The sequence below is a fragment of the Otolemur garnettii genome, unplaced genomic scaffold (genome assembly GCF_000181295.1).
Source record: "Otolemur garnettii isolate 467f Iridium unplaced genomic scaffold, OtoGar3 scaffold00001, whole genome shotgun sequence".
NCBI lineage: Eukaryota > Metazoa > Chordata > Mammalia > Primates > Galagidae > Otolemur > Otolemur garnettii.
The window spans coordinates 36,243,393-36,255,867 of NW_003852396.1; the positions used below are offsets into that span (position 1 = coordinate 36,243,393).

The 12,475-nt window shown below is 47.2% G+C and overlaps 1 protein-coding gene across 4 annotated transcripts in view; it reads left to right on the forward strand.

Moving 5' to 3' along the window:
- Positions 1 to 1,493: 1,493 nt before the first annotated feature.
- Positions 1,494 to 12,475, forward strand: part of PPFIBP2 (PPFIA binding protein 2) — a 150,202-nt gene continuing 139,220 nt past the window's right edge. For 2 of the 4 annotated variants that reach the window (XM_023514255.1, XM_023514141.1), the window contains exon 1: positions 1,572 to 1,753. The gene's annotated coding sequence lies outside the window, so the exon portion shown is untranslated. Of the gene's footprint in view, positions 1,754 to 8,386; positions 8,777 to 12,475 lie in introns of those variants that run through there. The other 2 variants (XM_012803739.2, XM_023514166.1) reach the window with 2 other exon arrangements.

A 12,475-nucleotide genomic window follows, 5' to 3' on the forward strand; every position in this document is an offset into this window, starting at 1 on the left:
AATCACCTGGGGAGTTTTCGGGAGTTCTAATACTCAGGCCATACCCCTAAAGTTTCAATTATAAGCTCTGGGGGTGGGACCCAGAATTCAGTATTTGTAATAGGCCTCCCCCAACATGGTTCCAACATGCACATAAGCTTGAGAGCCAGTGGCTTGTAACATTTTAAAATGTAATTGTATAGTGCTAAGAGCAGGCTGGCATTTTCTGGGGGCAGGAGTTAAAGGCAGTTGAGTCCACTGGGGCAATAAAATGTGAGATTTGGAAACACCCATGAACTCATGTGAACTGTGGCAGCCTCAGTCCACAAAAGCCTCTCTGCTGCTATTTTAAGGAAGTGAAAGAGAACTGAAGAGCGTCCTCTTGTAACACAACTCTTGTGGGCCCCAGCCTTCCTCTGCTGCTGGCCAGGTTCCTACAGTGACCACAAGTCTCATATTTGTCAGGGTGGCTTAAGTTCTGTTCACATGTAAAAAGTCTTCCGGGCCCACTGGTAATTTCAGACCACTGGGGTAAATTTGGTTTGAAAAAAGATGCTTCCTGTGGAGTTTGTCAACTCTCCAGTATATAGAGAACTGGAGGCCAGAGCTGTGGCAACTCCTGCCAGAGCTGGGGACTGTGCCAGAATCCCCGGTGTCGCTGCCATCTGAGGCCCACGGGCAATTTAATCAGCTGAACTGCGCAGCCAGCTCTTGGAGACCCAAGCAGGGCCACAACCTAGCAGTACAACTAAAAGGGATTCAGGCCACACACAAGGGGTAGGTCTCCAGGGCCTAGTCTTCCTCAATTTCAGAATCCATAACTGTGGTCAGACATCGTCAAAGTTTTTCTTGGATCTAAGGTACTGGACCTTGGTGCTGAGCACAGGTTAGTGCTTCTGTTTCTCAGCGGGTCGCGGCTGGAAAGCTTTTGTTTGGCGCCAACCACTAGAGGGACCTCCACCCCAGGTCTCAGAGTTCGAAAGCGGCGGGACCTAGGGTGCCTCCGGGCGTTCCATACTGGGGCTGAGGGGAGCCGCTCAGAGATTAGGAATGAGGCTGTCTTCAGACCAAACTCAGTTTCGAGGAGGTCGCACATGGGCTGCGGAAGTGTGGACGCTCCGAAGCGTTGTTGCGCTAGATGTGCCTCTAATACGGGTTTCCTATGCTTCTTTCCCATTTCGCAATTCTCGACACAAGTTTCCTTCTTCCTCGCTTTCAGTCCCAGAGGCCCGGGAACAGTGCGGAAAGGCTGGAGAAGCCCCAGGTACTGGAAACAAGAGAGATTGGAGCCACCAGACGTCTCCCTGCAGCCGGAAGGGTGCCGGACGCCGGGGAGATGAAACGAAGGGGCGGGGCTCTGGGGAGGGCGGGGTCTGTTTAGGGAGGCGGGACTAGCAGCGCGGCCCGGGGGCGGGGAAAAGGCAGGTTCGAAGGGCGGGAGGGTTGACCAGGCAGGTCCCTGAGGAACAGGAACAGTGGAGGACAAGTCCCAGCCCGCTGCGTTGGCGCCTGAGAAGGGGCGGTTCCTGGGGAAGGTCCTAGGGGTTAGAGAGTGAGCCCTCTAGGACTAGCCTCTTGCAGGTCCCCGCCCTCGTCACGTGGGCGCCGGACCGGGCTGCTGCTGGTCGGTCCGCTGGTTGGTCTGGCAGTTAGTTGATCGGTGGGCTGGTGGTCGGTAGCTTGTTTCTCGGCCCTCATGTTCAAAAGTGGGAGCGACACGGGAGCAGCCCGCACACCTGTGCCGCTCGGAGAGGAGCTGCCATCCCTCACTCAGGTCAGTGGGCTACCCCCACGCCGCGCCATCTGGACTGGGATTCCCGACAGGGGCTGTGCCAGATCCAAGAACCACACAGCCGTGGGGAGCAGTGCCTCTTTGGGTCCCAGAGCGTATTCAGGCGCGAGGACGGGGACCCTTCTCCCTTTTTCCGGCAAGAAGATTGGAAAGAGTATAAAACTGCGGATTTGCTTCAAGCCTCCACCCAACCCTGCCCAGGGTCCGCCGGCAGTTCTGCAGGTGCCAGGGTGATCCAGGAGATGCGCAGGGTGGTCAGTTACTTCAGAGTTATGTGCGGATCTGCCGTAGCTCTGCTCAGCCGCAGGAGCGGCTCCATAAACTAGGGAGTCCAAGCTGGAAACCGAAGCTTTAGTTCTGTTCTTACGGGTCAATCTTTGTTTAACAGAGCGTGTCCAGATGCGGCGCTTAGGCTAAAACCTGTTCTATACGTAATTGCGGAAATTCAACATGGTTTTCAAAATCTCAATCCACTGCGTCCCGTCCCAGTAGATTACAGGATGGAGATGATCATATCTGCAAAAAGTTCCTCTTTGCCTTATGACATCTGACTTCAGACCTGCAGTTTTTCCTCAAATGAAAATAAGATAGGTTTAAAGACCAGAACTTTAAAGGTTTGGGTAGGATTAAAACAAGCGTTCTAGGCCGTGTTTAATCCTCTTAAAAACAAATCTAATTAAGTTTACTTTTGGAGCAGCTGGGTATTTGGTATAAGATCTCTCTTTTTCCGTATTTTGCTCTTCTGCCTTTCTCTATCTCCTTTTTCAACCATTTCTTAGTTGATTATAAATACAAATCTGAAGCATTTCAAATTTTATGGTGTACTATGTGAAGTTAAATAACCACAGAAAAGTAGTTGGCTTGTAGGTATAATTCATGTTCAACATGTTCATTCTTTGATGATTATTGGTGTCTAGAAAACACTAAATGTTACCTGATTTAGAAGTCCTTTCTCTTGGGATTAAGAGATTTCAAGAAGGGATGATGTATGAGGATGAACCTCAATGGTCCTGGGTTTCCTCCAGACAGCAGGGTAGAGTGTGGCCTGGGCTGTAGAGCTGAGAGGGAAGTCAAGTGCGGACTGGCTGGGAGAAATGGTAAGTGGCCCAGTTTGGCTTCTGAGGTAAATGGCACACAATAAAACTGATGACAAGGATAGAGCATGGTCTACTGGCCATGGGCAAGAAGTCTGGACTTTGAAGCATGGGAGCCAATAATAGGTTTTAAGCAGATGATTGATGGTTTCTCAGACGTTGGCCCTCCCAACTCCCAGCCTGATACAGAAAAATTCTAGTAAATACTTTTGGAATGGTTGGTCTGACAACACTTTGGAGCAGGGCTTCTTCACACTGATAAACATGAGTGTCACCTGGGGATCTTGTTCAAATGCTGATTTGGATTGATTAGGTCAGGGGTGTGCCCTGACATTCTGCATTACTAATAAATTTTTGGGAGAGTGTTGTCATCTCTTCCCTATCTATAGTAAGGATTTAGAGTAGTAATTTGCAAACCGGACAGTGCCTCAGAATTGCCTACATTGCTTTGTAGAACATTCAGATTCAGTAGGTCTGGACCTTTTTTTCCAAGTTTCCCCAGGTGATTCAGCTGACAGCCAGGTAAAGATTGGTGTGGTGATGTTGCTCTGGAGTGTGGGCAGGCCAGCAGTGACAAGAGAAAGGGTACTGGGGGTGGGACAGGGGTGAGTTTAGTCAGAGGACTGTAAAGCCACCTCGGGGTGTAAGTACTGAGCCCTTGTTTTGGACCTGAGAGTGTGGTGAGGAAAGGACAGGTTGGGGAGTCCCTGGAAAGAGAATCCATAGGACAAAGGACCAGGGAATGGGAGGTGACAGTCTCTAGACTGTTTGGACAGGATGAGAAGTGAGGAGGGAAGAACAATTCTGGGAAAATTCAGCTTTAGACATGAACCTTCAGATTATAATGTTTAGGTTAAGATTTGGAGGTTGTTTTTTCCTTGGCCATAAGATTTTTTTTTTTTCTGAAATACAAATCTGTTCTTGATACTCTCCTGCTTAAAATCATCTGGTAGATCTCCTAACATAAAGCATGAGAAGGAAAAACTAATACAAACACCACTGACAAGGTATGTAAACATTTATTATGTTACACAGATTGTTCACTCCCCTTCAAGATGTGACAGTCATACCACTTGGTGTGGGGCACTATCAGGCTGAAACTCTTGGCAGCTTTTTTTGTTCCTAAGTTGCTTCTTTCTTGCTTCCTTTTTCCTCTGGGAGTTCTACTTCGCTTGGCCTCTATGTTACCTAGCATCACTCTCTGGTTCTATTTTCACAGAATCCACACGAAGCCTAGGAAAAATGACTGTGTCCCTTACTTTTAAAGACAAGTCTGGATTGATCTTGTGGATCTTCACAAGGTCCATTCTTATCTCTCACATATCTGGTAAATTATCTGAAAGATGCTGCCCTGGGGCAATTTGTTTAACTTGAGGCCCAGATCCCCTCAGGGTCTCTGTCTAGGCCACGGCTTCAGTAAATTTATGATTTCTATTGGCCATAAGGTCATTTGGTGCTCCTTGGGAACTTCTTAATTTCTTCTCTCTTTATCTGTCACATTCATACATATACATTTATGCACTCTGAGATCTGAGCATTCATTGTGCACGATGTTTTTAATCACCTCTTCCATATTGTGTAGTGATCTTGGCCTCTGTAATGCAGATGGGATAAGGTTGCCTCCCATCTGTATTACAATAAAGTGTAGAATGAAGTATAACTTCCTGTATGGCGTTCAAGGCTCTCTAGAGACTGGCCCTAATTTAGCTGTCCAGCTGCATCTTTACTGTTCCCCAAACTGAAGAACACAATAATTTCTATTCTTTTGTGCCTCTCTGCCTTTGCATATACTATTTCCTCTTTCTGAAAAAACCCTTTTGTCCCTGTTCTGCAAGATTGATAAGCTCTTATTAAGGAATTAGATTCTCCATTAGATCAAAATCTTGAAATCCCCTCATCCTAAGTAATTTTTACTCTTCTTTTGATTGATATATATAATCAATCACATCGGATATAGATCTCTATTCTGCTATTTAGTCACTTTATTTAGACGTATCTATCCACACCCTCTCCAAGCTGGTTTTGGGCTGCATCAGCTCTTGTGTGTGGCTCCACACTTAGCAGATGTGCAGAAAGAGTTTGAGTAGAGGTGGGCCTTGAGTTGGATAGCTTTGTGGTGTTTGCCTCAGTAAAGAAGGAAAGGAACAGGTTATTTTGTGTGTGATGTGAGGGAAGCTAAAAGACTGGGAGGAAGAACAGGCCTACCCAGGAGTGGGCCTACATGGCTAGAGTCATGGATTTGGGTGGGGACACTGAGAAAGGTGAGGCTAGAATTGCAGGCTGGGAAGAGATCAGGGAAGGCCCTGAAAGTTGGAATTCTGATGACATTGAAAGTTCCATATTTAAGCATGGAAAAGATGTCATGAAAACAGTGTTTTCAGGAGGATTCTGGGCTGGGAAGGGCAGGTTGGAGAGAGAGCCTGTTAGAATAACACATTGAAGCAGCTTAGGACCTGAATCGAGGCAAATGGCAATATGGATGGAAAGGAGGGAGCAGAGGTGTGCAAGTGTGACAAGAAATCCAGCAGGACTTGGTGACTGATGGGATTTAGGGGACAGAGAAAAGAGTCATGCTGGACGCTGACATTTTGTGCTCGTTTGCTAGGGGAAGAATGAGGCATTTGTTAGTAGCAGAGAGCATGGAGGAGCTTCTTGGAAGGGGGAAGGGAAAATGAGTGTGGTTCATTCTTTTTGGAATCAAAGGGAGACTTGGGTAATTTCTTGGTTGCCCTTTGTATGTTTACCCATGAAGATAGTGAAGCCCAAAGAAACCTACCCAAGGTCACCCAGATCTTAGTGGCAGAACCCAGGCATCCCGGCACTTCTATCCTCCGTAGTGCACTTGAGTTTGGCCAGAGGAGAGCTGCCAGCAGGTCCAGACAGAGGTTCCATTAAGCAATGAAAAAATGGGGATGAGACCAGGTTTGGGGTGAATTCAATCTGCAAAACAGCTAAGTGTGGAGTCTTACAGGTCAGGCACTCAGAGGGGAAGTGTTTATTGGTAGCCAATGCTTATGGAGACCTGAATGCTCATGAAGGCTTCTTTCTGTCCAGTGGCCTAGCTGTATGTGGGGCTGATGGGTAATAGGGAGTGATTTAGGGTATCAGCACTCTTAGACTTGTTATGCTTAGTGTGGGTACATGTGCATTGTTTTATTCTGGGAATATGAATTTATCAATTCCATGGAAATTTGTATGCCAACACCTAAGCACCATTTTTTCTCTTAAAATGTTTCGGACATATCCAACCAGTTCACGAGAAGCTGCCTGTATAGCACTACGGTGGGGATGGGACACAGGGAACAAATGGCTAGCTGGGGAAGACAACCAGTCATGGGGACTTCCTGTAGGCAGGGCCCTGTGGAGGCCAGTTTCGAGGATCCATGCTTGGGTGAAGGCTACCTCTGTCAGACCTTATCTAGAATCTGCGCTGCTGGTGACAAACTCATTGGCCCTCTACTCCTCAGCCCTCCCTCTCACAATTCCCTGGCCAGCCAGGCTCCTCAGCGTCCAGCCTCCCAGGATGGAGTCTTGCTTCTTCCATGTACTGTGATCACTTTAATTTGCTAAGGCAGAGCTGGGTTAATGCCCATGAAACATTTAGATGATTGCCTAGGATGTGGTAATTGCTGAATGAAAACAAAACATAAGAAATACTGGGCATCAATTTTGAGGGAATATTTATCAAGCCTCCCTGTTCTTTGAGCTTTGTAGCTAGGTCTTCCCATTTTTACCTTACCTTGTACGTAGGGTTCTTTAGAAATTTTTTAAATGCTTTCTCTACTAAGGACAAAATGTGTGCAGTAGTCTGCTGACCCATGGTAAAGTATCAGGGACATCCTACATCTCAGACTTATATTTGGGTTGTGCATGTCTTAGAAAGCATGTGGATGGAGGACCCAATAAGGTATCTACAGGAAGAGATGTGTTAACCTGGTGAGGCTATAGGGAATACCTTCTCCGTGCCCCAGGTGCTGTGATGTTTCCAGGTGGCTCTGCTTTGGCTTCATTTCTATCCCACAGGGGATGAGGATAGGGAAAGAGGAAGGAAGGAGGAGGAGGAGGAGGAGGAGATCCAGATCTCAGGATTTCTCTGCCTGCCTAGGGATAGCTGGTGCTTGTTGATTACGGGAAGGGAGTTTAGTGGGGATGATCAGAACTCCTGCCCTGACCCTCCAGGGTAAAGATATAATTCCACAGTGACTGTGTTCATGGTTGTAATGTACCAGTCCCATTCAGATGGACCTCTCACTGTGACCTGGAGGGCCACCCCTGTGACTAGAGTGGGCATCCTAAGAAGTCTTAGCAATCTTCTTCAATCCACCCCTGACAGAAAGGGCCATAAAGCCCTGACAAAAGGAACTCCTTGGTTGGCAACTGTGTGCGTGTGTGGGTGTGGGTGCAGGGGAAGTCATGGAGGAGCCAAGAGGTCTATTGTGTGGAGAAAGGGGACAGGCAAGGGAGGAGCCACAGCTTAGGCTTAGGAAGACAGAAACTGTATTACCTCTACTTGCCTGCTTAGGTGGCACCTCCTCTCTCTTCATGGGCAGCAGTTCCCTTCCTCCAACACAGGCCTTTTTTCCTCTCAATGCAAGAGGTTTTTGCATGAATAGCTAGCTCAAGGCTGGATGGCTTCATGGAGTCAGTGGACATGTAGACTGGTCCCCTAGAAAGCTTCCTTCAGAGGGAAGGTAGAGCAAAGTTTCATGTGGTAGGAGCAGTGCTAGTCTCATTTTATGGAAAGGAAACAGGGGCCAGCAAAGTAAAGAGACTTTTGATTGTTCTGGAAGGTTGGATCTAATTTAATTTATTGTCCAAACTGGACACTTTTAAGAGTGAAAGGTGGCAGATAAATGCTAAACTGGAAGAGATTCTGAGATGACAGGACTGTCCCAGTCCACTGGAGTGTGTGGTATCAAACTTAGCATTCAAAACTCCAAATTCTACCAGCAGCTGGGACAGGATGGAGGCTGTGTGGGGGGAGAAAGTGGATTGGCATGAAGGGAGGGGGAAGGCAGATTTGGATGGGAAGGCAGATTCTTCTAATTCAACATTCACCAAAGCAAAGGAATAGTTCTTGGCTCTGACACCTGACCTTGACTGGATGTCATGAAAAAGTTTTATTACATAAGCTCTTCCTGTGACCAGCCAAGACATCTGGTTCCTCGATGCAACCGCTCACCTGGTAACAATAACAACAGCCCTGTGTGTCTGTCTGGGTTTTTACTGTGCTGGCTCACTGGTGCGGCACAGTGCCCCAGGCAGGGATTATTGTTTTGCTTCTGGGTATTAGGAAAACAACTCCTCCTCCCCACCCCTCACCCCCTTCCTGCCTTCTGTCCTGGCAGCAGGTTTTCTCCCCCAGGAAGACTTGGCCTCCCTAACTCCTGCGGACTCTGGTAGCTCTAGAATGTGAGCTCTTAATCAGAGTCTTCCGTATAAATCTCAGCTCTGTACAGATAGATGTGCTGTTGCTACTTTGAGCAAGTTTCTCTACCTCTATGAGCTTTAAGTTCCTCATCTGTTTGATGGGAACAAACTTTATTTGGTAGTTTTGAGAATTAAGTGAGATGATGAAATTTTGACTACAATGCTTAGCACGTGATAGGCAGTCAGTAAATAGTAGTATTCTCAGGCAGCCCAATGCAAATGCTTTGTCAGGAGGAGAGATTTATGTCATACAGAGTGCTTATCCTGAAATTTCAGGGGGTGGGGCGTAGTATTCTCTGGGCTCTGAGGTGTGGCTCAGAGAGGTGTGGTTATGGTAGAGGTGAACAGAAAGTTTGGGAGGCAAAATTGGGTCACAGGGCAGGGAACTCCCTGGCTTCAGACGGCTGATCAGTAATGTACAGGACAAGGGCAACAAACGGAGAGCTCAGAGCTCAAACACACTGGATGAGACGTGGCAGGGGTAAGTGCAAAGTCCTGCCCTTACGCTCTGAAAATCAATTGTGTGAGTGTCTTACCTATCCATGTGGAAAAACCCACATAAATTCGCTTAGCCTGGCTGCATTAATAGAAGTCCTGGGTTTAAACCTTGATGGCGTACCTTTTCCCAGCATTGGCCAAGACTGGCTCCCTAGAGGTGATGCCCTAGCCCCGTGCACACATACACTGTGGAGGCACGTGGAGTAGGGACCCCAAATCCTGCAAAGCTAGGGTCCCTGTCCTGCAAACTTTGGAAGAACCTGAGTACATACAGGAAGACACAGGCATGTGACTGCTGTTTTTAGGTAGGCGAGGTAGTCAACATGTTCTGCATTGCTCAGAAGGCAGAGCAGAGGGTCCCTGTTAGTGGTGGTTGAGAATTAAAGAGCAGTCAGATTTTAGTTTGACATAGTATAAGAAATTTCAAATAACTCAAGCTTGTTTCTAGACTGAGCAGTTGTCTTAGAGCATGTATTGGAGTCTGCCTGAAAAGGATATTGTCTAACCAGTATTGACTAAAGAAGAGTTTATGAAATAACAGGGGTGGAGTGTGTGCTAAACGGTCAAAGGTCTAACTCAAGTGCTGTGGGATTTTGGCAAAGAGAAAAGTTTGTGTATCAACCAAGTGGGGCTGGGTCCTGAGGAGGTAGGAAGAGGAGGATGTCATGATGCTGGTCACCAAGAGTCATGAGTAACAGGTAAAGAAGCCTGAGCAAGCAAAGTGGGGTCAAGAAATAATAAACCAGCTTAGCTAGATTCTTCTCATTGTTAAAAAAAAAAAAAAAAAAAGACTATAGGACTCCATGGGGAAATGTACTGAAATGTCAAATCTGGTAGTGGCTCCTGAGCTGAGATGACTTGCAGCAGACATAGGCTTGGGAAGGCTGGCCTTAAAGCTATGCAGAAGCTTCTGTGTCCCAAGTCACAGGCTGAACATCCCACTTAGTGACAGGGGTTGGGAGAGGGGAAAGGCTCTGAGAAAAAGGCTGTTAAGTCTGAGATGATGATCCCAAAGATGTGACTGTACTGTGTGCATTCTCTGCTGACACCTGCTTTGGCCTAACCCCTGACTGGGTCATGAAAGCTCTTGCGGATTTATGGGCCTTGAAGATTTTGAGAACCCAACATCTTGGGACTTGGAGAATCAGGGTGGTCTGAGGCACTGGGCCCACAGCACCCGACAAGGTATGGCAGGGAGTGATCCAGGGACACTGAGAAGTCTGTCCGCCACAGAGCAAGGTTCCAGCCCTGAGAGGAGGCAGGGGAGGGATGTGTGTGCTACAGCCTCATTCAGATAGGCTAAGGTTTGGGGTGGGGTGCTGTGGTTAAGCAGTGTGGATGCCTGGGGGCATAATGTCTTGATTTGGTGGCAGGGAGGGAGCCTGGCAAGACAACGGTAGGAAAGAAGGCCATGGAACCCCAAAAGCAGAACAGCCCATTGCATCTGGGAAAACTCCTAACCTTTTAGGAGCAGAGGTAGAGTGTCATTCTTCAGTACTCTGGAATTGGCAGGCCATGACTTCACTTATTACTTCAGTCATGAAATAGCTTTTGAAATGTGCTCTGTGCTGAGAATGGTGATGCTGGGAACAGGAGATAACTAAGATGTGTTCTCTGCCGGAGTGGAACTTAAGGAATGGATCCCTTACTGAAAACAGGCAGTAATAAAGCTTAGAAAATACATTGACTATTCACAGAAAGAAGAGATTGGGGTGCCTGCTTGCTGAGGAGGTGGAATTCGAGGTGTGTCTTGAAGGGAAGACAGGGACTGGAGACACCCCTTTATGTGGAGAATTCCTGGCAGAGGAACAGCAGTGCACCAAGGAAGGCCCAGGCAATGTCAGTAAAGGGGCACCTGTGGAAAACAGCTGGAGGTTTGCTTTGGCTAGAACTGAGGCATAAATGAGGTTAAACAGGGCACCTGGGGTTGGACGTGATCCTGTATTAAGTTCCCATAGTGCGTCAGACTCACTTAAATCTCACAGCGGCCTTTCCCAGCTTGAACAGAGGAGGAAATGGGATCTGAGGGTTCTCAAGGTTCCCTAGCTGTTGAGCAGCTGAAATAAGATTTATGTCGCCCAGTCTACCTGATCCCCAGTTCTTGTTCTTTCACTCTTTTGCCTTCTGTGTTTAGAGGCCAGATTATTCAATCTTAAATTTACAGTTAAGACCTGCTCTCACCACGCTGAGACAGAAAGGTATTCACATGGCACACCACAGACCACATTAACTTTTGAGAGGCCAGGGTGTCATGAAGCACACCTCAGCTCTGATAAATATATACACACATACACATTGAGGAAATTAATCTCTAAAATAGGTGGTAGGAAGTTGCACAGTTTTCGTGTTATAGAAACTGTTACTTCCAGACTGCTATAGGTAATTTCTGAATTACTGGCTAAATTCTATTTTCTTACCCACTGAAGAAAATGGGACAAAATGAGTCTTCTCTAATTTATGTAAAAAGCTCCTGGGCTTTAAGTTACCTACACTAACTTCACTTGTGTAGTACCCCAGGGTGTCAGTCCTGAGGGATAGCAAGTGCAGAGCTCTGGAGTGGGTGGAAGGATGGGGCAAGGTGAGAGAAAAACCTGGGAAGGAGCCCAGGTAGGGCTGTGGGGGTGGAGAGGAGGGGTGATACAGCTCAGTGAGAGTTTGCAGAGAGCCTGCCCATGCAGGTGAGTGGAGTGGGCATGGAGACACCTGCGTAAAGGAGAGCATTGTTTTCACAGATGACATGCTCAGGCTATGGGCAGGTGGGTGTTGTGGGGATTGTCTGCTTAAGGCAGGGTTCCTTCTTGTGTTGTATCCTGTACAGCCAGCCGGTCCTCACTGCAGAGCAGGTCTGCCCAGAGCCCAACCTCTGTCCGGCTTGGCCTTCCTTCTAAAGTTCAGAGCCCTGATCTAACCCTGGCAGCCACACCTTGCTTGCTTTTTGTCCTCAGGGTGGATCCAGGGTCCTTCAGGCTTCCTAATGGGAAACTTTTCCTCATTCGAGAGAGAAAGGTTGAGAAGACCACCTTGGGGGCAGTAATAATCACTGAGAAAATGCAGGGAATATTCAGAGAAAGAAGTCAGGGTAGTGGTGTAGGCTGAGTGACTCCAGATCTCATGTTAGCAGATTTCATGTGGGAGAAACCTCTACCTCCCTGTCCTACCACTTAATAGGGAGTATTTTATAAACTGTTAAGGGCTACTTCTGTGTCACAAATCCAGTCCTCAAATGTCATGGTTATGTATTTATTTACTTATTATTTTCTTTTTTCTTTTTTTGAGACAGTCTCACTATATTGCCCTGGGTAGATTGCTGTGGCGTCTCAGCTCACAGCAACCTCAAACTCATGGGCTTAAGCCATTCTCTTGCCTCAGCCTCCCTCTCTTGTACAGGCACATGCCACAACACCTGGCTATTTTTTAGTTGTACTTGTCATTGTTTGGCGGGCTGGATGCGAACCCGTCAGCTCAGGTGTATGTGGCTGTCACCCTGGCCACTGAACTACAGACACTGAGTTGGTTATTTATATTTTTAAGAGAGAATTTTATATAAACCAAGTGATGGTTGATTAAGGAATGGGACTCATGAGAAGGATCCTATCAGCTCTGTGAGAAATGCATCTCGTTGCCTCTATTACACATCACGTGTGAAAACCTTTCCTGAGGAACTCCTGGACTGATTGCCTTT